This window comes from Peromyscus eremicus, chromosome 17, assembly GCF_949786415.1.
Source record: "Peromyscus eremicus chromosome 17, PerEre_H2_v1, whole genome shotgun sequence".
Taxonomy (NCBI): Eukaryota; Metazoa; Chordata; class Mammalia; order Rodentia; family Cricetidae; genus Peromyscus; species Peromyscus eremicus.
In genome coordinates this window covers 505,984-530,722 of record NC_081433.1, presented here as the reverse complement: position 1 = coordinate 530,722, position 24,739 = coordinate 505,984, and the positions used below count along the sequence as shown (strand labels likewise).

The following is a 24,739-nucleotide window of genomic DNA, read 5'->3' as shown; positions in this document are numbered from 1 at the left end:
GCCAAGGAAGCAAGATGTATAGACAGTGAGGTAGCAAGCCACAAACCATGTGGCATATCATAGATAAGAAATATGGGTTAATTTAAATGTAATAGCTAACTAGTAATAAGTCTGAGCCATTGACCAAGCATTTATAATTAATATAAGCCTCTGAGTGATTATTTGGAAATGGCTGTGGGATGGGGCAGGACAGAGAAAAGCCTCTGTTTACACTATGTGGCAACAATGCAGGTATTCTAGAAAAAGGCTGTCAGAATAATGCTTAATACTATCTGCTACTAACAAGTATGCATCAGAGGTCTTAGAATGTATTTTCCATGAATCAGGGGGATCCATTCATAATTTTCAGTTGTTATAGAGGAAAATTTTGACATTTGGGGCTATATGAAAGTTTGAGATCAAATAACCAACACATACAAATATTCAAAAAAAATACTCTGTAATGCAAATAAACAACTAACTTATAACCATAACATGAGTCATCTGTTTTAATTCAAGTAACAAGGAAAAAATGAAAATTGGTCTCAATAAACTAATAACTGATAGAAAGACAAATAAAAAAGGTCAAAGAACATGTATAGGCAGGTTCAACACACTAACATTGAAAGAGCAAATTAACACAAAATAACATTTATTAGTGTTCCTACAGATTAAAATATTTCTCTTGTGTGCCACTGGATTTGGTAAAGAGAGGATTGTCTCTTAACTCCAAATTTCTCTCCAGTTCCATAGTTTTCCTTTCCCCTCCATTAGTGGATATTGTTCAATTTTACAATTTCACTGCGTGGTTATCCTGAATGAGTTAGTATGTGTGACTCAGAAAGGCATTATACTTGTAGATCACCCACGGGCATGAGGTACAAACAGTCTTGGTGCTATAAGAAAGGCCAATGGCCCTTGAGGTACATCTGGCTCCCTCAGGCACATTTAGTTACAAGCATGGGAGAAGCATACCCAGCATCTCTTAAAAGGTAAGAGATTCTGGTGAGCATAGGATGGACACCCTTGCTTCTCAATCCAAATATCAATACCTCCATTGTTAAAAGACCCTTGTTTAGGAAAGGCAACTCAGGAGAGCAGACAGAGCTGAGGCAGGGAAGAATGCATGTCTCCAGGCTTCAGGCAACACTACAGGCTTAGCCAGCAAAGGAAGCTCACTTGTGCTCAGGTGTGACTTCACTAATACCCTCTTATGAATTTTATACACTTCAGGGGATAAAGCAGAGGGAAATTAGGGAAGCAATGCTAAAGTTGTTCCAGTTGATCTGCATTACTTCAGACTTAGTCTGTTTAATTTTATGCCCTGTAATTATTTAAAAGGTTTTCATTTTATTCAAGACTATTTACTGCATTATAGGAGTCTGATCCCCGTAAAATAAAACAATGTGTATGTAATATTTTGAAGGTCCAATTTGATGCTTTTTTAAAGTGAGTTTTACAAAATATTTAGTAAGTACTCAATTGTAGCCAGAGGAGTGAGGCAAGAGGAAAAATTACTGAAAAAGGAATAAGACAAATTTTTAGTGAAATCTCTGACATGGAGTGTTAAGATACATTCTGGAAAATTATTTCCACCTGGGAGGAAGACCTGAGAATGACCAGATCCAAAAATACTGATCAGGATGGTCTAAAGTCCTGTAGGCTTCCTTTAAGGGTTAGGCTCAATTTGGCTAATGGAGAAGAAAACAATGTACTTTCATGGTCAAACACCCTCACAGAATCTCCCATACATGAATGATTTGTTCATGAGAATATGCTCTCAGAAAAACATTCATATTTATTTTTAATGGTTTGACTTGAGCTGTCAATAAACACAACATCTAGATTTCAAAAGGATATTTCTGGACTGTACAAGGACTCTCCCAAGACTTCCATTCCCAATTATCTAGTGTACTGGGAATACCTTCTAAAAAGCCTCTTGGATTTACCAGAGTAAGCTTGTACTTTGACACCAACAAATTTCAAAGCCTGGGCTAATCTGGCAGATACTATAAGCAAATGCATCTTAGTAATCCAGTGGGACCATTTGAAACATCTTCAGCAACTGGAGAAAGGAGGAAGCATCCATCTCCTTTAGTCTGGGCAGCTACAAATGTGTGGGCTGTTAGCTCAGTCAGGCAGAGCATTGTGTTAATGGAAACAAGGCTGTAAGTCTGATTCCTGCATGGCCAACTTAATTCTCTGCTGTAGTGTGGCTGCAGTCAACATGAGTCAAATTCCTTGGGCTCAAGAGATATAGTTGACATTGTAGATGAGACAAAATCAAAATGGGACCAAGAAAATTCTATCTTTTTCAAGTGATATAGGAAAGTTGTATGCACAGAATTCACAAATAATCATTTTACATGGTATTTTCTAGGTGACTCCTACAGATACTCATTTTAAAGGGAAAAGCACTGGTTGCTGAAAAGGACACTTGAAAAGTTACGATTGAAAGAAAAATCAAATGCCTACCTATGAGCCATCTTAGAAATGAGTAACTTTGGGGAAAACTTAAACACATCTTTTCAGAAATCTGGAACCAACAATTTCGTGTGGAACAGGCTTCTGTTGTAAACTATTACTTAAGTAATCAGCTGAAAATACTGTGTGTATGTATGTGTGTGTGTTTGTGTGTGTGTGTGTGTGTGTGTGTGTGTGTGTGTGTGTGTGTGTGTGTGTGTTGATTCTATATGCTTCAAGAATGTGGAAAGAAAGCCCCTCAAACATGAAGATGACTTATTTACTGAATAAGTGACCAAGTGGGCTATTGAGAAAACAAACTATAACTCTACTGCCAAGCTGCCTGTTGAGACCAGCTAGCCACCTACTGAACTATCTTTATTTTTTGCCACAAGGCACCACCACAATCCCACAATCATTTTCATAAATATTTCTAGAAACATTTATGCCTCGTCTGGTTTGACAGATATGTGGGGATATTTGCTGTGATGGACATTTTCCTCCCCATCCCCAATGAGCTAGCAATTAAAAAAGAAGTCAAAAGTGAAAACCCATCACCCCCTCTCTTCATAAACACAAGAACTCACTCTTTTTAGGAGCACAAAAAGAAAGGAAACCAGGGTTAAATTTGTGCACTGCATATAACAAGTCCTGAAAATGCTCCTGTCTGTTATCACTTCCCAGGATGGGGGTATTTATATAAACTGGGTGAGGGTGACTTTGGGTTGGGACCTCTATTATGACTTGAATACTAGTTTTCTTAAAGGAAAGATTTTCCTCCTTTCAACCTCTTCTCAGAGACAAGAAAAGCAAGCTCACATGCGCCTGAGGCTCAACTCTTCTCCATATGCAAGCAAAACCTCTATCAGGTGTGGGCCTTTGGAATTTATCCTCGTACTTTACAATTTTAATCGGTGCCAGGTTGTGTAGATACCAGATGACATAACATTGCCTTTCAGCAGGTTCTCCAAATGCATTTACAAACTAAGCTAATAAAATGGCTGAAGATAAGCCTATTTCCCTCCTCTTACCTTCTTCTAGACGTTGTTGGAATATTTCAGGATTTCACTGTCCTATGAAGTCTCCTGAAAGTAAAAACAGAAAAGTTGAGCTAACACTTATAAAATGCAACTATTACCAGGGTAGTGCTTCCAACACTGAATGGTATATCAATGTTCTGGTTGTGTCAACCTTTAAATTTTACTTTGGGGCAGGTGATGATTTTTCAGACTTTTGATATTGTCTCTTACTTCTTTCAGTCATGAACAAAAATTTGGTGAGAAAACAAACTCATGTCATGTGTGTCATTGTGCTATAGAGAGTTATGTTTACCTGATAATGCCATCTCATACAGCATGACAGCAGACTGACTGATACCACTTGTAGCCCTACCCCAAAGGGGACACAGCTTTCACACATGTATTTATTTTTCCAGATTTGTATCACCATGCCTCTGGGCAAATGCACAGAGAGAAAGTTCAGGCATTCTGCTTCCAATACAACTTTCTCAGCTACATTCCAGAAAATGGTATGATAAAACAGGCCTGTCATCAGGAAAGGGCTTCATTGGTGAGTTTACATCAAAACCATCCATTTTCACTTGATTTCACATGGTGTTTTTTGCTGATTTTAGTAATACATATTAGCACAACATTTTTACAACTAACTCTGGGAAAGAGCCTATCCACAAAACTACAAGAAGGAAGGTATGACGGTGATTATGACATGTTTTACATCTGTATCTTTTGCAAAGCAATAAAACCAGCCAAAAAGTTTCAAATTTTACTATTAATATTTAACTCAATAATTATTCCTAAAACATATCTAGAGATACATATTAAATATAATGTAGAAAATTTAACATGTGTATTTTCAAGGCATCTCTTTGGCTTGACCAACTTATAACTACATACTGTACAGAGTGCATATAATACAAAGTACTATACAGAAGAAAGCAGTTTTTGTTTTCTGTAGTAACCAATCATCTCCCTTTACCAGGAAACTAAAATCAATTGCTTTTCAATTATGATGCAATTTTAAAGATAGTACTTCATGGACCAGATGTTTAGAAAATAAGGCTTTATCTTCTCAATCAAAATAAAAACTAAATTTAAGGCCTTACTATATTTATAATGTCTCAAAAACACAGAACCATAAAAATTCAGGCCTGGAGGAAATAGTTGAGATTCATGGTCCAATACCACTGATTTAAAAAATAAAGAATCTGTGAGCTCGAGAGGTTAGTTGACATTCTCAATCTCGAGGTCACAGTAGTTAGTGTCAGACAGGGAATTTAACATCCCAGCCAGGCCACATGTCTTTCTCTTCATAGATCTGGCATCTGACTCTATTTCAAAAGCATCCTTACAGATGTACACACCTGGATCTGGTTCTGTCATTCACTGAAAAGGAAAAAAATGCTCTTGGACACTTCTATGGTCCCATGTCTAACCTCCTCTGAGAAAATGTAGTGTCTCCCACTCCAGGTGGGCTCAATAAGCTCTGAAGCAAATTTGAGGTCATTTCTTAGTCATTTAGCATTTAGATTGACCCACTCTGATGAAATGTTGAAATACACTCTGAGTGTATAAGGATGTGGCAAAGCTGAGGCAATCTGGTAAGCATCTGTAGTTCCAGGTTGTCTATGGGGACATTTTTAGAATCTGGGTATATAAATCCAGTTAATAAGCTAATTGGTTAATAATAATAAACTGATACTTTCAAATAAAGAGAAATTCATCAAAGAGCTCCTTTGAAACATTCTGTTTTTATCTCTATCTCCTGAAAAAATGTCTAGGCATTAGTAAGCTTACTAAATGAACCATTAGTTGAAGCTTATTCATGAAGAAACAAACCTGCACTTAAAAGATCATAGGTCCATTAGATAACTTATTGAATCCAGTGTGATCTGAAGCAAAGTTGACAGGTATCTGGGTTCTACTATTTGTTTTCTGCCTTTTAGCTGGATTTAGATGAGAAAGCCCAGATCCAGGCACAGGTCAGCCAGAAGAGAAAACTGCCTGGAATGTTATCTTCAAGAATTAACTAAAACAAAACATCATAAATAACCTGAACACAACTCAGAACCAACAAAAAGGAATAGAACAACTCCCAGAACTCAGTATGGCCTGTGTGAAATGGATGGGTGTCTAGAGATCTTGTCTTGTGGAAATGAACATATACTACATTTCAGTGTCCTACAGATACACAAATGTTTAGAAATAATAAACATATTGCACGTTCTAGATCCTGCACTTTTCCTTTCCTGCCACTGAACTACACTCTACATTGGCTAAGTTGTCATTTATGTAGGTCATTAAACTTCTGTTCTGCATCCAGTCATGGCATAGTTACAATAACCAAGAAGCAAAACTACCAAACAAATCTGCAGGCATGGGTCCGTGGATCCTTTTGAGGGCCTAATCAACTCATTTCAGAGTATATTTTTGAATGTTTACAATAAAAATATACATTAATATGTAAATATCAAATATAAAGTAATAAACATTACATGTAAAATATAGAGGAAACATATTGAAATATGTACAGCAATATTTTAATTAGTTACTTATTACTGTGTGTATTCGTGTATACACAATGTGTATATGTATGTATCTGTACACATGCACTTATGTCTGTAAGGATGAATGCCACAGCAAGCATGTAGCGATGAGAGGACAGTCCTGTAGAGTTTCTCTCCTTCAACCTTTATGCAGGTCCCAGGTACCAAACTCAGACCATTAGGCTTGCACAGCAAGCTCCTTTTAATACCAAGCCATTTCACCTACCCATCAATATATTTTATTTGCATATCAATATAGTAAAGAGAAACTATCATTTCCTAATAATGATAACTAAATCATATTGAAATATATATGCAATAACTGAGCCATTATTAAAAAAAACTTGTAATTTTCATGAATGATAAGGTAGGGATAATACTAGACTTCTGTGATGGATATATGCATTTATCACTAAATAAAATACTCAGTTTCTTTTAAAAGCAAGGGAAACAACTTACAAATGTGTTTCCATCCATGTTGGTGATGACCTTAATTCTTTCAATATACACCCTAAAGAAGTGTGGTTCTAGGATGAGGATCCCATGTTTAGAAGTCTCCTGATTTGAATTCTAATTATGCCGTGGGAGATTGTCATCTTGGATGAGCAACAAAACTGCTATGAGTTTTGATAAATGGAAACAGAGATGTGTGTTATGTGAACTGGTGGGAGGGATAATACATGTAGAATAACCAGTTAACACACTGTCTACATACATTAAGTTCTCACTATATTATACTTTCACATACTATAGGAATACTTTTTTCTCCTTGACATTTTAGACTTTTAGCATAATTTAACTTTCAAGCAAGCATGTGATTCTCCTTTCCTGTTGCTGAACATTAGGTTATTCTATATTTTAGCAAATTATTGCACAAAAAACAAAAGTGCTAAAAAGAAAAAGGTTCAATGAAGCCCTGTAAAAGCAATAATATATACGTTATGACACAAAAACTAAGAATTCGCAAAGATATTACAGCAGTAAAATGGTTTGATACACCCAACTATATATCATTGGGAAGGAAATGTACACTGAATTTGATGCTCTTAATTCATTCACTCAATGAAATAAACATGTCACCTCCAACATTAGCTACTCAATGTAATGTACCATTCATATCATCAATGGTATTTGTACTTAATTGATCCAGAATTGATCTGAAAACTAAACAAGAGAATATCTGTGAGCATGAAATTTGATTTCAACATAACAAAGGTGAGATCATCTTTTTCTAAAGCAGTCCAGGGCTCTAAAAACTCCATCCTACCAATTGAGTAGTTCATCCTCAATTCCAATCTAGTGTGTTAATGAAATGTTTTCTTAGTCCCATCCCCTACACACATACACATACACATTCACAGAAGATAAATTCAAAATCAGGTTTCATATTTGTTGGAAGAGGAGTCAGAGACTAGGAAATCTTTACCCATTTAGGATCTATCAAAACTTTTTTTAAGGAGCTTGGTAATTTCCATTATGGTTTCAATAAAAGCTTTTGTCAAGAACATAAAGAGAAAGAAAGAGATGAATAGGAAGAGGGAAAAGGAAAGAGAAGAAAAATCACACAACACATGTCAAGAGACAGTAGGAAAGCTGGAGTAGACTCCTTTGCCAAGTAAAAAATTCTTTTATACTAAAAGAACTGGAAAAGGGATGGACAGCAAAGACAAGATTCAAATATTCATCAAGTATGTGTTTGAGCTAAATCACATTTGAGCACTTGATATTTAATCTAATGTCTAGAAAATTTTATGATTTTTTTAAAGCATTTGGTGTCATAATTGAGAGCAAAGGAGAGTCAGATAGAAAATTTAGAAGGAAATAGAAAACAAAGAAAGAAGGGAGGAAAGATGGAAGAAATACTATATACTTAATATTTTGCATATGGAACTATGAGTTCCCAGAAGAAAGAAAATTAAAGAGGGATGAAAAGGTTTAGAAATCTGTCTTCTTAAATGGCAGATATAAACATAAACCTAGCTTTTCATTTGAAAGATGCCTCTCTAGGTTCAAAAATACCCTAAGCTTGCCCTAAGGGCATTGGTATCAAGAAAGGGATTATGGGGACAGAATGAATTTTAATCCAGTGATGCTGCAGGTATCATATTAGAAGTCAAAAACACTGTATCCCAGAGACCAGCCCTCCTCAGCCTCTGTCCACTGGTTCTGAACAAAAAGTTTACAAGTCCCCTCCAGCCCACTGGCAATTCACACTACTCTAGCAATTTGGCCAATAAATGACTTTGTTTTGCTCAAGCAACTGCTCCTGCTGGGATTAGAGACTCAGATTCTTTGGCTCAAGAGCAAACAGTCCAATAGTGATGCCCAGATCCAGAAACCTGTGTTTAATTAAGCCTGTTAGCTCCCTGTATACCCATAACCTGCTACCTGGGAAAAGCTGTGTACTCACTGAGTGTCTGGCCTTGAGATATAAATGAACCATAGTGTTATAACTAAGGAATGGACAATGGAGGTAAAAAATCTAATTTTCCATGCCTTGTGTCTTCTTTCAGCATTGCAACTGAATGTAGGAAGTGATTGCTTTTATCTGTCTTTCATGAGTAATCCAAATTTAATGTGTCCTTATCCTCTGAAATAATCATTCTTTTTAGTAATGTAAAACCCCACCTCCAACAGTATTCATTAAAGAAATTTTCTTTGGAAAATGGGGCTTTAACATTTCAAAACTTTGCATTCATTTTCCTGAAGAATTCAAGTCCCTTTAAGAAAGATCAACACTTGCAAAATTAACATTATAAATTATATGAAAAAGACAAGTTTTGACTCCCAACCAAGTAACATAGAAACCCCCATTTCCTTATAAGCTTCCATCATTTATTTTCTTTTCTTTAGTTTTATTGCTCTAAAGCTCACTTTAATGCATTTGTATTAAGACCAAGAAAATTAATATTAAACTACTGGAAATGAAAATCAAGGCACCTCTAAAGAATTTTTGAAAGTTGTCTCTGAACCTACTTCTGTTTATTATGCACCTTATCAAGAGCCATGCTTTCTTTCCAGTCATTTATAGTGGATTCAAAGCTTGATATATGCCCAAAGAGGATGATAACATGCTCAGTTTAATGTAATTTCTTCAATTTCCCCAGTTTCTACAATATTTTGAAACATTTACTGTTAAAGTAGTAAAATACTCAACACAGAAGGCAGTGTTGGGCACTACTCTTCATTCTCCTGCTCAGAAGGCATTCACAGACCAGCTTCAAGAAAAGACTCTGTATTTTCAGCTTGTCACGACATCTCTCTGTCCCCTCTAAAAGACTGAAACATCTGGTCTCAATGGACATTCATTGAAGGAGGTCATAGAGGAACCCCAGTCATGCTGTTCCCCTTTAAGCATCTGAGATCACCATCCTAGGTCACATCTAAACCTGAAAGTAGAGAAGAATATGGAATGCACATAGAAGGTTCTACAGGTACAAAAACAAACTTCCTTGGGAAGTCTAAGAGTCTATATCAAATTCTAGAAAAATGAGACTTTAAAGAAGAGCCCAGCTAACTGATCTGCCTGAAAGTAAGAGACAAACATCATGGTTGCTACTTGGAACTTCAAATACTATAATTAACACTTTCTTGAACCAAAAATGGAAAAAAACCTGCAGAGTTTGCAGCTCTGTGTACCTCAGTTATTAACATAGGAGACTTAGTTTTGGAGTCTGATGAGAGAGGAGATAACCAGAGGGAAGGAAAGTATTCTCCTCCTGTGCCCTTCTAGACTTCTGTAAAAAGAAAAAAAGAAAGGCAGAAAGAAAGAAAGAAAGAAAGAAAGAAAGAAAGAAAGAAAGAAAGAAAGAAAGAAAGAAAGGAAAAACCTTTACCATGTCTTTGATGGTGCACCCTCCATCATCAAAGTAAGAACATTTGAGAGACAGCATGTATTTCTCAAGTTTTCTCAACCATATCACAATGGACTACTTCAAGAGTGCAGGAACTTGAGTCCTGACCAGTACCAAAGCCTCCACAGTGCAAAATACTTAGCTGTTGGGCATCCTTGAGCCCTACACAGACTTTAGGCCATGGAGGTCATAAGTAGCATCTATACAGGCCATAACTACAATGAGGTACAGATACCTCAAATTCAGTTTTCTTCTGAGTGTACTCACAGAGCCTGAGAAGACCAGGGCAAGAGTGAGATTTTAGTGTTCCAAGAATATTGCCACCAGAGAGAGATAGTAGCCCCAATGAGACCAGCTTACCTGGATCAATTTCCACTTTGATAGTGTCAGTCCCAGAGAGGATTAGCTCTGTAACAATCTCTTCTGTTACTACATTCCCTTTCTGAGACACAGTAGTCAAAATGGAACATTCTTAGGGTCAGAGATGAAACGGATCCTTTGTGCTCTCAAATATAACATGTCTAGACTATGACTTTCTAATATTATTACAAAGAAAGAGGACCAAGGAACCTTCTACTGGACACTATATTTACTTCAAAGAATACTGCTTCCTTCCTACTCACTGCCCCACCCCCGCCTCCACACACACATTAGCTTAGTGTACAGAGTTGCAGATAATGACCAGTGTTACTATTGAACAAGGATAAAGCTGAGGTCCAGGATGTTTCAAAAAGTAGAAAGGTGGATCAACAGGGATACATAAAATGTTGATAAAGAGCCTTCAGTAAAGCAGAGAAACTGTTAGACTATGCTCAGATCTGAGAAAGTAAATTCAGTACCCTTCACCACCTGTTGATTGACACATGAGTTCTGAAGCTCCCTGGTTTCAAGGGGAAGAGAAAGAAATTTAAATATTGATTGTATTAGGACAGTATAGGCATCTCTTCAACCCTTCAGTACTGTGAAAGAAAAATGAGGGTCTTCCATTACTCTCTAAGCTTCTAAAAAATAATGAAACACTATTTCACAGGGAAAATGATACAAGAATCTCTCTAAAATATTTCTTATGCTGATTTTTCCCAATGATTGTCCTGCTAAGAATGATGCTAATTTTTTGTTTGTGTTATTGTTTTGCTATTTTAAAGAGAGCCACAATAACGAAGTATAGGGAAAAGGGGCTGGCTAAAGAAACCCACCCTGACTTTGGAGCCCAGAACTAGGGAAAGAAACACAGCCTGGGTTTGAGACCTGAGCCAGAGAAATGAACACTTTATCCCCAAACCCAGAACCAAGGAAATATGCCCTGACTCTGAAACTAGTGCCAAAATAACACTCTTGGTCCCTAGAATCAGAGTCAGTGAAAGAAACGTGCCCTGGCTTTAGAGGTAGTGTCAAAAAGCCAAGAAAGGTCAGTGAAAGAAACACAGTTTGACCCTAAAATCAGGGCCATCTCTGTCCCTAGCCCACAAAACTGGCCAATCCCTGGGCAGAAAAAAAAAAACCTACCCAATCACTGGTTGACTCCACCCCCAAGACATCCTATATAAACCACCCTGCCTGGTCAGTGGTGAGCTGTTCTCTCCACCCTGGTAGAGGCAGCTACTCTCCTGGACTCCTCCTTCCCAAATAAATCTCTGTCTCAAAAGAGTTTTGGGTATGAAGATCTTCATTCACTGGCATTGAGAAGACCCTTGCTGAGACATCCCTCAGTGGACAGAGCAAGGGGGGGGGGGGTGAACAGAAGACCCTTGCTGAGACGTCCCTCAGTGGACAGAGCAAGGAGGAGCTGAAAGAGCTAAAAAAAAGTAAGACTTTTCTCCTGAGCCAGAGGAGATTGCTACATTTTTGCAATTTCTTAGGCTGTAGAAGCAGAGCTCTGCTAGGAAGCCCCCTTAAGTTGGGGATGACCTTTGCTCAGCCCCCATCACACCAGGTATAGCCTGACTCCCAAAAATCCAGGGTACCCTTCCCTGCAAAGATCCTGGCAGCTCCAGGCCTGACTTTCCCAAACAGTCAGGATATGCTTCCAGGCGTGACTTTCCTGAGCAGTCAGAAAATTTCCCTTCCAGGGTTGGGCTGCTTCTTTGTAGTTCCAGCCATCAGAGCTGTCCAAAGCAGCTCCAGGTGTCCAGGACACCTCCAGGGCAGAGGTATGCTAAACAGCTCGAGGTGTCCAGGATACCTCGCCCTCCAGGGTTGGGCTGCCTCTTCGCATCTCCAGCCACCAGAGCTGTCCTAAGGAGCTCAAGGTGTTGCCCAACTCACAGGTAGTCAGGACACTTCTCCCCAGAGTTGCAAAACTCACATTTTGGGGCTGAAATCTGGGACCAAACCCACAGAGTTGCAACAAATTTACTTACACAAAGCTCAACAATTTATAACTTTGAGAAGTTACTGCTATTAAAATAATAATTAGTGTCCTTCAACACCTTTAATAATAGAGATAAAATGGATCTCAAAAGATGACAGGTCAGTTCTGCTTATCTATGAATGTTTTTTGTTGTTGTTATTATTGAACAATAGTCAGAACACCAAGTCATAAATGTTTCATATGTATACCAAGATGGATATCTGGGTCAGTATGAATTAGCACAAACAGACACATTTTGTACATGGTGCATATTTTGCAGCTGCCTGGTTTTCTATTAGAATTTTAAAGAAATGATTTCAACTTAGGAGAAAAATATAAATTCTTATAAATTTATTCAGAATGGTAAGGAAACTGTTAAAGGTATCCAAAGGAGCAGGATTTATGTTTTGGGAAAATAAGCAGAGAAAACTTTACTGGAGAGGGCCCTGGCTGAAGACAGAGGATAATAAAGGAATTCACATTAATCCTGAGAAAATAAATATAAAAAATCAGCCACCAGTGAGTACTCAAGACAGATGTAGGGGAAAATAACAAAATTTCACAATAAAGAAGAGCAAAGCATACAGTAGCAATATGAATGCAGGGTATCATTGGTACTTGGTGGAAATGAGTAATTACCATGCAGTTGATCTCTAGAGCCAGGTACAGTTCAGAAGTACCAAATACAAAATTGCCCAGTTGGACAAAAAGAAGGTAATTTTCTCTTTAAATGTTAAAATAGACATATCAAATACCTGTGGTACTTTACCTACTGAATACTCTGCTAAAGACAAGTTATTTCAAAAGAAGCAATAAATAAATAATAATTAATAATAATTATTATTAATTATATTTTGGGCCATTTAAAAGGTTACATTCCACAGCAAGAAACATTGAATTTCATAATCTTGGTTATGGCAATAACCCAATGAATGAAAGACCACCTGAAAAGACAAAATTTCTGTGACCAAGAGGAGGGATATTTCAACTTCTTGACATATGTGCAATTAAACAGCATAAAAGTTTCTGTTTAAAGTAGATGCTCTGGCCATGAGGCCATGTGCTTATTTGCTCAGAATTTTCTGTACTTGATTTATTTAATTTATACCCTTTGGGAAAATGTACCTGTATGATAGATGAGAATATAAATTTGCAAAGTTACTGATTAAAATCAATGAGCCTGCATGTGAATATCTTTATTATTTTCTTATAAATTGTATTGGTATGAGTTCCAGGGGCTGATTTAATGTTTAAGACACTAAAATTTCAAACTAAGTATCTCACTGAGATAGCTGTTCCTCCTTTAAAGTTGAGTCACTAACCAATCTCAGCTTATTTATAATAGGTTCTTTAAATTCAGCAAAAGCTTAAGACTTAGAAATGCAAAGTCTATTGATGTTATAGACATATGTGTTGAGTAGAGCCATGCTCAATGAAATGCTTCTCCTTGCTCAATAACATATCCCAATTTGTTCACCTATCAGTCCTGGAACTCACGTGTACATGAGAGGACATGGCAGCAGATGGAAGTTGTTATTCCAATGACTTTAAAATAGAGAAATAATTCTTACATCCAAAGCTAATCTCAAGAGTCTTTAAACACAGACTATGAAGGCAGAGAAAAGGAAGATATAATTGGGCCAGAGAACTGCCACTTTGTGATTTCAAGGATAAAGAAAAAAATGTCTTGAACTAAGGTGTAACATGAATCCTAAATCATCTTATTATTAAAAAAAAAAAACAGAGCCAGCTATTGGGGTAAATGCTGAAAGATCAGAGAGAGACAAAGGAACAAGCCACTAGAGAAACTTCTCACCACTATGGAATCCTCAGGCCAAATGGAAGGCAAGATCCTATCTACATGAATCCTCAGACTGAACGCCTTTTAGTCCTCATTCAAAAAAGCTCTGGTTCCTGTCCCTTCACACCTTTTATGCCTTTCTCGATCCAGCCATTTCACTTCCTTCCTAGTGCTGGGATTAATGATGTGTGTGCTTCCCAAATACTGGTAGCAAAGGCATGAGATCCCAAGTGCTGGGATTAAAGGTGTGTGCCACAACTGGCCTCTATGTTTAATCTAGTGGCTATGTCCTCTGATCCTCAGGCAAGCTTTATTTGATACACAATATATCACCACACTAAGGAATAAAAGTCTTCTGGAATATGGAAAAAACAAAGAAACAAATTCTTTTTGATTCTCCAAAAAGAATGAAGCCATGCCTAGATCTAGAATTTAGCTTATAAATCTCATACTTACTTCCTTGGAACACAATATAATCTTACTGTTAAGCTTCTGTGGGATGTTGTGTTTTATTATCAGTAAGTCACCCAGAACTATTACTTTCTTAGATAAGGCAAAATACAGACAGATATCTATAAAATAAGTTAAAGTAGAATTTTGTGGGGTTTTGTTTTTTGGTTTTTGTTTTGTTTTATATTAATGGAAGAACATTTTAGACAGAGAGGCCAACATGGTAGAGGGCACTAGAGCTTAGCATCATTGGGACTGAGAATACTAGTAACTGAAATATATTCATGAGCAAAGTAGACATGGAAATGAAGCATTTGTTGCCCTGTTGGCCATATGAGCTTCTAGGAAAGCTATAGTGAAGACCAAAGCGCTATTTGTGTTCTAGACTGGGGATTCTTAAACTTTTGCCACTTGTGACCTTTTTCCTCCTCAGAAAATTTTATGTGGGCTTGGGCATATAGGTGTACAAAATATATATGTATAAATCAAACATCTACTGATAATTACAAATGAATTTATTTTAGAACAATTCTTTGACACATACATAATTTACCAATCATTAAAAACAAAAGCAAGTCTGTATGCTAATGATATAGGGGTACTTGGGTTTTTTTGCATAAGAAATTAAATTAAATCTTAGCTGAATACTTGAAACTTTAGGACTCAGACATCTTTAATGCTTTTCAGAGTTCATCAGTATTTTGATTTTATAATCCTCAATGCTGAAATTATTCTCTTACATCAATGCACAGTATAAAATGCAGAAATATTTTTGAGTCCATTTATTGGAAATTCTATCCTGATTTGATATGAAATTTATTTAATTTTTTAATTTGTCTTTCATATATTACCTCCTGACCACAGTTTTCCCTCCCTCTATTTTTCCCAGTCCCTCCCCACCACGTCCCTTCTCCCCTAGACCCAGTCTTCCTCAGTTTCCCTTCAGAAAAGAGCAGGTTTTCCAGGGATATCAACTGAATATGGCATAATGTTACAATAATACTAGGCACATGCCTTCAAGAAAACCTAGTAGGAAGGAAAGGGTCCCAAGAGCAGGCAAAGGAGTCAGAGACAACCCTGCTCCCACTCTTAGGAGTCCCACAAGAACAACAAGTTACACAGCCATAACATATATTCAGAGAACCTAGCTCAGACCTATACAAGCTCCCTGATTTTCACTTTATTTAGTCTCTGTGAGCCCTAATGAGCTCTGCTTAGTTGGTTCTATGGGCTGTGTTCTTGTGGTGTCACTGATCCTTGACAAATCTGGCTCCTACGATCCTTCTTCCCCCCTCTTCCTCGGGGTTCCTCGAGTTCCATCTAATGTTTGGCTATGTCATTTTTTTAATCTCAAGTCAGTAACTCAAAGAGCTATTTTTGACATTGAGCCTGCTAGCAAACTACAACCCACAGATAAACCCATTGGATAAACTTAAGGGAAATGGGACCCTTTCCTTCCTACTAGGTTTTCTTGTCCAGCCTTGATACGAAGGCATGTGCCTAGTATTATTGTAACATATTATGCCATATTCAGTTGATATCCCTGGGAAACCTGCTCTTTTCTGAAGGGAAACAGAGGAAGACTGGGTCTAGGGGAGATAATATTAAAAGCCTTTCTTTTCTATAAACTTTCATGGCTCTGTAAGAGCAGAGAATATTGTATGTATAGGTAAAGAGTAAAAAACACTATAATTCATAGCAAACCATAGTCTCAAATCTTAGTCAAGGTGTTTCAAACTGCATTCATTGGCCTTATACAGCATAAGGTTATGTGCTATGCCAAGTGTTCATTCTCTGTTCTCAGAAATGATGCAGTGAAGTCACATGACACAACACAGGTAAGTGCTGCCAGAAAGACTTCAGATTCGTTATAAATTTGATTTTTAATTACTGTTTGGTTATTGTTCCTTCAAAAATCATTTTAGTGTTGCCCTTTTCCCAATGTCTACAACCAGTTGTGTAACCCAGGTCATGACTCATGGTTCAAGAATCTGGGTAATTAGATACACCACTTGAGAGAATTTACAGTGCAGGGAACAAAGCTGAAAAGCTAAAAAGATGTGAAGGCCATAGGAGTCAGCTGTGAAATTGCTGTTATCATGAGACCACTCACTGCTATTACTTTTATGATAAAGTATATGAGAGATGAGAGTGAGTAAAGGAGAAAATGTAAGATAAACACACAGGAGCAAAATGATATGCACATCTTTTATCTCAAAGAATTGTGGAGCAATCAGAAAAAACAACTATGTGAAGACATGGGTCAAAAGGTCAATTAACTTTTTATATCCAAAGGGTACAGAACAGGAAACCAGGTAGGGTGAGGTGTGAGGACAGATCTCAGACTCAACCAATGACAAGACCCTTCTGGCTAAGAGAAAAAGGAACTCCATGCCTCACTGTTACTACAGTCCCCAAGGAGGATTCTAAGTGACTCATAGTTGTAACTTATCACATGAATATTTTCATAAAATTGGGCCTCCATGGAAAAGAGAACCATGTTAGGAAACATCACTCAGTGTAAAACAGAAGTGTCAAAACTTTGCCTAACTCTAAGCCAGTATGGAGGAATAGAGGTTCTGTTGAGTTGGGCTGCTCCACAAAAAAATGTACTGCTGGACTTACCAGAAAATTAGTGATGAAGATACAATGTCCAAGAGAAGCAGCATGATCCTGAATTGTCCAAGAGCTGATAGGAATGGGATAGAGAAAGGAGAAGACATTCTCTTACCACCCGGTCTCCTATAGGGTTCACTATGTAGGAAGCTGGTGGGAAACTCCACACATACAGCTTTATTACTCTGTGTGTGTGTGTGTGTGTGTGTGTGTGTGTGTGTGTGTGTGTGTGTGTCTGTCTGTCTGTCTGTCTGTCTGTCTGTCTGTTACTAAACCAAAGTGTGAACCAGTACAATGGAAGACAGTAATTAACTAAAGAATAAATTTCATTAAACAGTAGAATTGTAACTGCTGTGTGAATGTAAATATGAATTCTTATAAAATATTTCAAGTACAGAATGAAAAAGATAATGATATAAAGCCACCAATTCAAAGGAGAACAAAAACTAAAATGGGTCATTAGAGGCCAGTGAAGAATTAGAGGCAAACCAGCTTCTTCCATGGTCATGAAGGGACAACAATTGGACCAGCTCCACTGTGGACTTGGCCTGTGTACCTATAAGCAGCATTTTTGCCTGACATTGTTTCTCAGCATCTTATAGAAGTGGATCCCAATGAGTCATAGTTTTTCATTGAAGCTCAAATATTTCTGATTATTTTCACTGGTGTTTGTCAACAGAACTTGCAGTGATGGTTTGATTTTGCAATGACCACCAAGGCTCATGTTCTGAACATAGCATCCCTAGCTTATGGTTCTGTCTTTCTTGAAGGCTATGGAACCTTTAAGAGGTAGGGCCTAAATGACAAAAGTAGGTTACTCCACCAGGGAGAGGGGTATTCTGAGCATTACACCTACTCTAGTTCTACTTCTCTGGTACATGCCTATGAGCAAGCCCTTGCCTTGTATCTCTGCTGCCAGAGTAAAGAGCTTCTACTACCATGCCTTCCCTGTTATAATGGACTGAAATCCCTTAGCTTTTGTCAGGTATTTTATTGCAGTGATGGAAAAGGTAGTCAATATTCTTACCAAAAGAATATTACTTTATGAGCATACAGCTCACAACTTTATTTGCATAAATTTAACGGAATATTTTAAATACACAGTTTTATGAAAACAATGAACTATTTTAGCTCATGGACAAGGTGTGTAATAGCCATATTAAGGCAATTAACATATCTACCTCCTCAAATATTTATCATTGTGAAGTATTCAAAACCCTCTTCCCTTGACTATTGTGAAATATGAAACATATTGTTGACTATGATCACGTTTCTGTACAACATAATACCTGATGTTATTATTTCTATCTAACTGTAAATTTCTCCCTTTCCCTCATCTCTCCTCTCCAGCTTCTGAGAATCACCATTCTATTTTCTCCATTTTTTTTATTCTGTCTATGAATGAGATCACAGGTGTTATTATAATTAACATGCCCTCAGATTCAACTTATTGCAAATAACAGAATTCTGTCTTGCATTTTATTGCACACACACCATATTGTCTATATTCATTCATCTGTTGATGGTCACTTAGGGTGTTACTATACTCAGCTACTGTGAAGTATATTAAAATACGCATGACAGTTAGATGTCTCTTCAACACACTGAGATGATTTGCTTTTGATATGTACCCAGGAATGGAACCACTGTTCCATATGGCCAATCAACGGTTTTTTAGGAGCCTGCTACTATTGTCCATAATGGCTATACTAATTTACATTCTCACCATCAGTGTCTATGAGTTTCAAAGGGAGAGCCAATATCTGAGTCATGACTTTAAGCCAGAGACAGTGCACACATTGAAGACACACCAAGAGCTAAATTACAGCACATGGGGAAACTGGCTGATTCATATTATGGTCCCCTTGTCTTGTCTCCTCCTTTCTGAAAATTGGTCCCTCAGCATTTGATCACAGAACAGAACTAGATGAAGCTCCCTCTCTGTGTCTGTTGTTCTCTCCCTCCCCTAGAGCAGGCCTAGACCTTGAAGAGCTGAGCCTGCCTTGCCTGGGCATCAGAGGCTTCAAACAGCTGGGATAAAATGTTGAAAAATCCAGCTCTCCACTTGTTTCTGTATGATGTCTTATGCCAGGTGCTAGTGGCATTTCTTACAACAGAGCCCAGACCCCTCCATTCACTCTTAGGTTATAGATATTAGCAGGATTAGAGTTTGAAGAAGCATGACCCCTGGACAATACGCAATAAATAGAAGTGCTTATAGAATGGAGTAAGTGGAGAACACACAGCAGTGAATGGAGAATTCGTTCTGAAGGGGAAAGCAAGGAACCGTGTGGGAGAGGAAATGCCACACCACCAGTGACATCTTTGACATGAGGCTTATGAGAAAAACTAACCTTTGAAATTCCAGGGAACTCCCAGAACTTCAGATCAGAACAAGCAATCTGCTGTTTAGAAGGCAGAAGATTAAAAACGAAAAAGCTAAGTCTAGTTTGAGAGGCAAATTTTGCCTCTAGATGCTAAAAATAATTGCAATACAATATGGAAAAAACAAAAACAAAAAACAAAAAACATTGGAATGCTCCAAGAAGCAACTTTACAAATCCACGGTGGTCATTTTGCATCACGAAGATGGGATGCCAGGGGAAAACACCCTCAATAATGAGAATAGGAAGGACCTAGACCTGCGCTGCTGAAAATCAGGTGTTGATGGCTACACAGTTCTAATGTGGTTTTCTTGTTTATGTTAAAACTGTCTTTCAGCTGAATTCAAAGGAAAAAAACATATTTTATGAAAGCACACAACAAAGGAATAGATCCCTGCCTTCTTGTTTGGAATCTGAACACCCTGTTTGTTATTAGGAATTTGGAGATAGTATACTTTGCTATAAAACAAATGAGGAATATTCTCATCTCGTCAGCATCTCTCACTCATCCTTAGTCCAGACGCTTTGCAGACATCTCCAGTAGTATATGATAAGTTCAAATGCCATTAAATCATAAAGAGAAGGAGACAAAACTAGCATTAACTATGGCTGTGCCAGGCCTTAAGGTAAGTGTTCTGTTTTACTAAACTGTGTGGATGATGCTTCCAAGTAAGTCCCCAGGTGAAAAGAACAATGAAAAAAAGAAAGAAAAGAAAGGAAAAGAAATTCAGAACTGAGCCTAAATAATTACATTCATAGCAAATGATTAAGTCCTGGGCTTGGATGCAAACCTGATTGTTTCTGACTTTCTGACACCTATGCTTTCCATGATGGGTGGAAAGCAGCTGGGTTATTTTGTAGGAGTTCTGAGAACAAGGCTGTGCTATAATTATATTGTACACCAAAACATTGTGAAAATACATATTATCACCTCCTATAGGCCAGACAGTGTTCTAAACTCTGAAAATCACCATGAAATAAAACAGAAGAAATGAGAGAGATCTGAAGACTGGGAAGGGAGGGGAAGACTAAGGAGGCAGGCACGGGAAGAGAGGGAAACAGAAGGGAGTTCAACCTTTGTAGCTTTGTATTTACTTGAACATGAAGTTGCTGATGTGTTTGGAGTCATAAAACATTACATATATGTTAGCAGATATTTAACTTACTGTATTTTAAATTTCTTGTGTTTGTTTTCTTCCCTTCACCCACCCAAATTTTATATATTTTTTCATTATTAGGCTTTTTTTTCTTGTTTCCTTTTAGTTCCTTATACTTCCTCATCTCTATAGGAAAGAACCACAAACCAAGAAAAGTATGATTAAGTTAGCAGTATTATGTTTAAATCCAAAACACAGGAGGATATCCCAACAGTTTGTAACACCACTGCCATAGCTAAACTGGTAGAACTTCTATGGCTGTATAGGTGCAGCCCTACTATCATACCTTAATGCAACAGGTCGAGTGTTTCTTGAGTCAGAGAGGATGCATTCCAGTATCTGTTCTACCACTAACCAGTCCTAACCTATTAACTCTGGTCTTCTGAGGTCAGGTTTTCCACCTATAAAATGAGATAATACCTTCTCCACTGGGTAGTTGAAAGAATCAATAAGCCCACACATACAGCACTTGCCACAGTGCTCTTATAAACTTTAAAACTCACAAGTTCTAACAAGTACCTGATATGACTATAAGCATAAACCACTGTTATATCCAATTTAGTTGTCTGAAAATAACAATTTTGCAAGACTGTTAATGTCAAATAGTAACAAAGTACAGCTATATTGAAGAGCATGCAAGGGAAGTTAAGTACATGGTACATATACACACATGGGTGAAAGAAAAAAAAAGAAATTGTGTGCTCTGCACTCTCCTGTCCACCATGCTCAGTTACACGTCATAGAACAAAAGGCAGAAAAGCAGAATAGTTGGTTATTAAGAGCGCAGGACACTCAACTCCTAAATGATCAGACAAGGACTACAATCCTGGCTTTCTGATGCTCACCATGCTTCTGTCTATACAAATAATGAGATTAAGTTCTATACACCTATCCCATGTTTACATTTTAAATATTTTACTTTAATATTTCAAAGCTTCCCAATGTATCATTCTACAACCATTGAGCTCTCAGTAAAAAAAATGGTTTATGATACCCATTAGTGCTAGACTAAGTCTGCAATCATCACTCCAATCTGAGGATGTTACCTCTGAGAACCACAGAAGTCTGAGAAGTGTTGCTACTTCTCCAAGGAATTTATAGCAACTCACATACTTAATTCATGTACTTGATGCTCTTCCTGTCCATCAAGTAAGAAAGAAACATACCATCTTTTCTTTATCTGATGGGAAAATTTTTTCCATAAGCATAAACACTCATAAGTCCCTTCATGTGCTCCTAATATCTGACTACTATTCACACATAAGTCTCAAAGAACTTTAGAATTTTGTGATTTTTCTCTTTCTGTTTATAATTGGTTCCAGTATTTAATTTTATTTCAAGGTTGTATTTAGTCAAAAGATACTGTAAGGGCCACATTTTCATTTCTGTTCAGTCAACACTGCAATAACTAAAGTTTCAGCAGCTTAGTCCTCATTAAATACTCATTAGAAACACCTTCTCTTCTGTGTGTTTTGGATGATCACTTGTATTAGCCCTTACATGTTTTTGCTGATAATCACACTTTGGTCCCTTCTATAAAGAAAATTGAATTTTATTTTTCTTCTTATTTTGTTTTCATTGTCAGCATTCCAGACTGACTTTTATGTAAATGCTTCTTGGAAAAATGTATATTAAATCAATATCCAAAAGAAGGAAAATTATTTCAGTAAAATAATACTAATAGATCTAGCATTAAAATTTACTTTTACAAGGGCTCCAGGCATGGTGGAGGGAAATTTCTTGTTCCAAAGTTGTCATAATCTATATGAATTTAAGATATTAATGATTAATTTACCTAAAGGTCAAGTTTTTAGTAGAAAATACTCGATAATTCTCAATAAAGTATTTAAAGAGTGAAAAAACCTGGAAGAAAAGAATTTGTGATAGGGTTAAAGTAATCAGCAATCCCTTCTCCTTGGAGACCAATATTCACAAAAAGCAGTTATTTGATTTTATTGACAATATAGAGATGTTTGGCAGGTAGGCTATTTTTCCCCTCTTTAAATTTTTTAAATTTATTGTTGAACCCATGCCAGATTGGCAGCCCTGGAAATCTAACTTGTTCTGTGGAACTGCCTCCCCATAAAACTGTGTTCTTTAGATTGGGGGTATAGGTTTTAGTGTGATGACTTTTCCTACCTTAATTACCTTACCTCTGTCTCATAGTCATTAAGGAATCAGAGACAAGCCCTGGAAAAGTGATTGACCCATTTTATTCCCAGTGAGACATAATAGTGACTTCTTAGTATTTGGGGTGAAGAATTTAAACTAAGAAAAAGAATTGAGGCCAGGTAAACAAAGGAAATGCTTCACTTTTTAGGAATAGATTTCGATCATGTGGTCCTAGTTGTTAATTTCATTAATTGGCTGTCTGGGATGGCTTCTAACTCCACCTGGGAAAGACTCAGGAAATGACTGAGCCTCACAGAGGACCCTGCACATTTCCTTATGTAGCTGCAGACTTTCACCAAAATGCTTAAAAGACTTTTGAGCTACAACACATATCACAGCTTCTAATATGGAATTCCAGGGCAACCAATGGCAATTTCAGAGACAAGAAACTTCCTGTCCCCATTAGAGATAGAAATACGCTTTTTGTTGACTTGAAATGTCTCTTCTCTATCACTTTGTCCCCAAGTAGTGTGGTGTCATTAGAACTATTTCTTTCCCTTGAACTCAGGTCTATGGAAATTTTTTTAGTTCAGTTTTAGGCTGTCTTTTTATTTCTAGCCAAATAAAAGTTAGCTTAAAAAAATAAATAGTCTTGAAAAGTGTAAATTACTATGCTTCTCTTGCTAGACATGTCTTCAAGTCATCTCTAATTGAAGACAGTTTTTCACTTTGTTCTCATCCATGCCAGGGATCTGAGTTTGTTCTGAAGCTAAAGAACCTGTTTCTTTTCTCTTTCATTTCATTCAGAAAGTCTGTGTCAACAGGTTTTGAAGTTCCAAGGAGCATTTCATGAATCAACTACAAAACCTTAATAAAGCATTTCTAGACATTTTATTGTGAAAGAAGCATTGTTGAAATATGTAGAACCAGGATTTTGCAATAAAAACAGAAATGTTCAATATGCAGTGTTCCTTCCTTACAAAACCAGAATAATGTTGGCCTAAGAAATGCTGACCCTAACAAAACACACCTAGATCTGAACAGAAAAGCCTCTTGTTCTGTGACTCACATAGGCAATATCTTACATATACTACAGCAAAGACTGTTTTTCTTCCAGATGTATGGCTGAACCAAAACAAGCACATATATTAGCCAAGTCAAAATTAAGAGAAATCATTGAAAATGGACTTCTGTTCACATCTATGGGAGTACACAGAAGGTGGGGTGTATAACCAATCAAAAGCGTATTTTCCAGTGTCCAAGCTGTTAAGGTTTACACTTTTCAAAGATGAAGTGCCGTAACCTGTAAACTGCGGCAGGAGGATATGCATGGCAGTTGTACTGTTTTGCCCTGTAATGCATGTGGTTACTGATTAAAAACTTCAGAGAAATGATGAACACTAATGAATTCTGTTTGCTATAGGGATAGTAAATTACCCTTTCTAGAACAAATGCTGAGACAAACTGATGGGAGAGACAATGAGATCAGAATAATGTACTTAGAAAAGGGGGATGATCTGCTTTTCTCTCTGTTGATTTAGAGACTAAACCCAGTTTAGATCAAAATACCCTAAGGTATCATCTCTCCTCTGAAATCCACTTGCCACTACATGGTCTTGACATGGATCTTAGTCTGTAAATTGCTTGACATGAAAGCTGAGGACCCTGAGTTTGATTCCCCAGTACCCAGTGTAAAAATGTCAAACTCAGAACTATACACTTGTAATCCCAGCATTGGGGAGGTAGAGACAAGTGGACTCATGTCACTCCTGACCAGTCTGTCCTACCTGGTGAGTTCAGAATAATGAAAAATTCTTTCTCAGAAACAAAAGATGACCAACATGTGAGGAACACACACAAAGAAGCTTGTAACTGCACATTCCTTATTCCTTGTTTATACCTTGCAAAATGATTCCCTACATAAACACAGTAAAGTTGCAAGAAAGCAATGAAAGTCACAGTAGCAAAGGCATTTTGGGAAATTACTCCACTATGTCTCTTTGATGTATCT

At 37.2% G+C, this 24,739-nt stretch overlaps 1 long non-coding RNA gene across 1 annotated transcript in view; it reads right to left on the bottom strand.

The window, feature by feature from the left end:
- LOC131894745 (uncharacterized) overlaps window positions 1-24,739 on the bottom strand; it is an 88,588-nt gene that overhangs the window by 5,212 nt on the left and 58,637 nt on the right. Inside the window, exon 3 of the long non-coding RNA XR_009374995.1 lies at window positions 3,474-3,527. This is a non-coding gene — a long non-coding RNA (uncharacterized LOC131894745). The remainder of the gene's footprint in view (window positions 1-3,473; window positions 3,528-24,739) is intronic.